We start from the raw sequence: 4,114 nt of genomic DNA on the forward strand, positions 1-4,114 counted from the left end.
ATCATGTGCTTGTGTTTGTGTGTTATGTGTGTGTGTGTGTATGCATGAATATACATGTGTGTGCGTCGATATACATATAAATCTATTTATATATACATGCTTACATACCTATAGATACACATACACATACGTGTGTGTGTATGTATATTCTCTCTCTTACACATGCACATAATATATATGTTTGTGTGTGTATGTGCAAGCTTGAGTATGTGTGCAAGTGTGCATATCTCTATATGTTGCACGTGTGTCCATGCGTGCGAGTGTGTGTGTATATGTGTGTTTGTATGCGTGTGTGCACGTATCATGTGCTGGTGTCTGTGTGTGTGTGTGCACATGAACATACATGTGTGTGCATCGACATACATATAAATCTATTTATATATACATGCTTACATACCTATAGATACACATACATACATAATATAGGTATGTAAGCATGTATACAAAGATTTCATTGAAATATGTGAGATGAGATCTTCTTAGATTCAAATTCAAAATTACATTGGAAGATGTGAGATTTGGCTCCTCCTCAAGCTTGCAGGAGGAGTGGTTATTTTGAATTAGCCCCACCTCCTTTGCCCACGTGGAGGGAGGTGGGGTTGTGGTTAATCTTGTATAGACATGAACATACATGTGTGTGCATCGACATACATATAAATCTATTTATATATACATGCTTACATACCTATAGATACACACATACATAATATAGGTATGTAAGCATGTATACAAAGATTTCATTGAAATATGTGAGATGAGATCTTCTTAGATTCAAATTCAAAATTACATTGGAAGATGTGAGATTTGGCTCCTCCTCACGCTTGCAGGAGGAGTGGTTATTTTGAATTAGCCCCACCTCCTTTGCCCACGTGGAGGGAGGTGGGGTTGTGGTTAATCTTGTATAGATTTTGACATTCATGGCAGACTTTGAAGAAAGCATCAAAATTGGCATACTTGTATATCAAGGCACCACATGGAGAGAGATGTGTTCTCTTTTATATATAGTAAGAAGTGGTGTGATCCATCTATGATAGGAAATAATCATCGAATGAAACATAAAATTAAAAATACACTCTTAAGCTTCCACTAAATTTGTCCAAATATAACCTCATAAGGATTCCTCCTTAGGTAGGTTATCTTCATGCAATGGAGTAAACAAAATGTCTCAGTGATCTCATAGAAAGGACTATGCTGCCATTAAAATTAATACATGGCTCTCTCTCTCTCTCTCTCTCTCTCTCTCTCTCTCTCTCTCTCACACACACACACACACACACACACACACACGAACGAAAAAATGTATGTATGTATGTATGCATGTATGTATATATGTATATGTATGTGTATGTATGTATGTATGTATATATGTATATGTATATGTGTGAATACATACATACATATACATATACACATATATATTCCTCCTTAGGTAGGTTATCTTCATGCAATGGAGTAAACAAAATGTCTCAGTGATCATATAGAAAGGACTATGCTGCCATTAAAATTAATATGTGGCACTCTCTCTCTCTCTCTCTCTCTCTCTCTCTCTCTCTCTCTCTGCATCACCCATTACTCTTTCTTTGATGTAGCGCTCACAATATCACTCTCTAACTTTCCCACTCAAAAACTCACACACAAATGCATATACACTACATCTCTCTCTCTCTCTCTCTCTCTCTCTCTCTCTCTCTCTCTCTCTCTCTCTCTCTCTCTCTCTCTCTCTCTCTCTCTACCATAAACACATTGACATATATATCTCTTCTCTCTCTAGCTTCTCTCTACCATAAACACATTGACATATATATCTCTTCTCTCTAGCTTCTCTCTCTCTCTCTCTTTACTATAAACTCTCTCTAGAAGGAATTAAGTTAGCGTCCCCTCTCTCTATCTCTCCCTCTCGCTCTATACTATATTTCATAAGACCTTAGGTTTTGTATCAACTCTTTTATTGACATGATGGTTGAGGACCCTAAGTAAAAGCTTAATAAAGAGGAAGCATTGAGGGAAGGTTTGAATGAGAGGGTAGGTGTGATATTCTAATAGATACTAAATGAATTAATGGCCAACCGTCATATTGATACGATGCAAAATAGGATGTCAAAGTCGTTGCCTTCAAAAAGCTACTCCCAAATGTTGCTTGAAGCAAAATGTTTAAATGTATGGCTTACATGCCAGCAAATGAGTGTGTGTGTGCGTGGTTGGGTGTGTATATGCACACATGTGTCAATGTAAGAGGAAGTATAAGTGGGTCTCCCTCGGAGAGTTCGTGTGTGTGAACTGCAACGTTGCCCTTGCCTCGTGTGCACTTTAATATGAACTTCAAACACTCTCTTTTTATGACTTCTTTCCCCTTTTTTATTTTTTCAAAAAATGTTTTAGATAGAACCTCCCTTGAGTGACAACTGTTTCTTAACTTCCCAGTGCCACTTGACTGGCAAATAAAGTGAGTATAGTGACCTACATGGCATATTGAAATGCTTAAAAATTTTGACATGTGGTAGCTAGAAAAATCAACGCATCTATTATGTACAATATTCTCACCCTCCTCCTTGTTTCGATCCTGATAATATACCCCATCACAAAGAGAGAGAGAGAGAGAGAGAGAGAGAGAGAGAGAGAGAGAGAGAGAGAGAGAGAGAGAGAGCTTGCCCTTATTCATGGTAGAGAGCCAAAGAGCAAGTTCGGAGAGAGCTTGGGTGAAATGTGTGATTACAACTCTTGTTGGTGAGTGGGTCTTAGAACCATCTCCAACGACGTCATGGAAATCTCATTGTGGTGGGATCCAGGGCTTAAAATCTGGTGGGTAAGATCTAGGCTGTTGGATTTTTAAAAAAAATCTACATAGTCCATTTTGAAAACATGACCCATTTTTGTTAACATGGCCAAGCCCACGAAATATGAATCTATACAAAGTTTGTAAGGGGACTCCACAAAACATGCTTTGACGTAGCAATATGGTTTGAGAGTTGAAACACCGATGTCCTAGGTTCAAAGGCTGATTTGAAAGGCGAGGCAATGATTGACAATGATTGTTTTTTTCGGGGCCTGAATTATCAGATAGCCCAGATTTATCATAGGTCAAAGGGCCGTGATTCCATGGCTTTTGAGTCTCATATGTTAGTGATGGAGTATTGTATAGAAAAATTCATAAAGCAATTTCTTGACCTACCTGTGTAGGTATCTCAGTTGTGCTCTTGGAGACTGCAGTAGCAATGAGGTATACAAATCATCCTCATTCCCACTATCTTCACCCTCCTCACCATCATCATCCTTTTCTTTGTCTTCGTCTCGGAGTCACCCTTGATATCCTCATCTTTGTCTTCATCACTTTCATTGCTTAATTCTTCCTCTTGCTCCTCTTCGGCTTGAACAGGTATTTCCTTAGCTTTTCCCTTCTCACTTTAAAGACTTGCTTCCTAAACATCAATGTCATGTTGTATTAGTGGTCAACAAGCCTTGTGTATGAAGAACAATTCTTTAAGAAGACTACATTAAATTTTTCACTTGTTTCGTCCTTTTTGTTGTCAATGCATGAACTTATAACTTCTTCTCCTCTTTCAAAAACTTATCTTTATGGAAGTCAAGGAAGAGTGGACGACTTCTATATATTGTAGACGACCACACATCTTGCCTTTGTGCTTGTGTGAGTACATGGTGTTCACATGCTCAATGTCACACCATTCCTTTAAATTTGGTGGCAAGTGTGGAATGGTCTTACTTACAATGCAGTTTTGTATCCATGTGTGAAAGAATAGTTTAAAAACATTATTCATTTAACCATAATGTAATCAATTTAATGCTACCTAAGTTAAGGTACTAGGCATTGCACGTGTAAACACATCTTGTCACTGCAAGCTTGACATCTAATTTAAGGTACTAGGCATTGCACCTGTAAACACATCTTGTCGGGTGCAAGCTTGACATCCGGATGTGAGTCAATGCTCTGGTTTGGTCTAACCTTCATTGCGCACTCCTCAAACAAATTCACTTTGTGTTGACATTTCAACTCAAAGGTCTCCATAGCAAAGGTGGTTGGTATGACTACTTTGTACATGTCTTCTATATGCCTGAGACATCCATAATCCATTGATGATGCCACATCACCTCTCTCTAT

This window comes from Cibotium barometz, chromosome 38 (assembly GCF_041138505.1).
Source record: "Cibotium barometz isolate CiBa-2024 chromosome 38, ASM4113850v1, whole genome shotgun sequence".
In the NCBI taxonomy this organism is placed as follows: domain Eukaryota; kingdom Viridiplantae; phylum Streptophyta; class Polypodiopsida; order Cyatheales; family Cibotiaceae; genus Cibotium; species Cibotium barometz.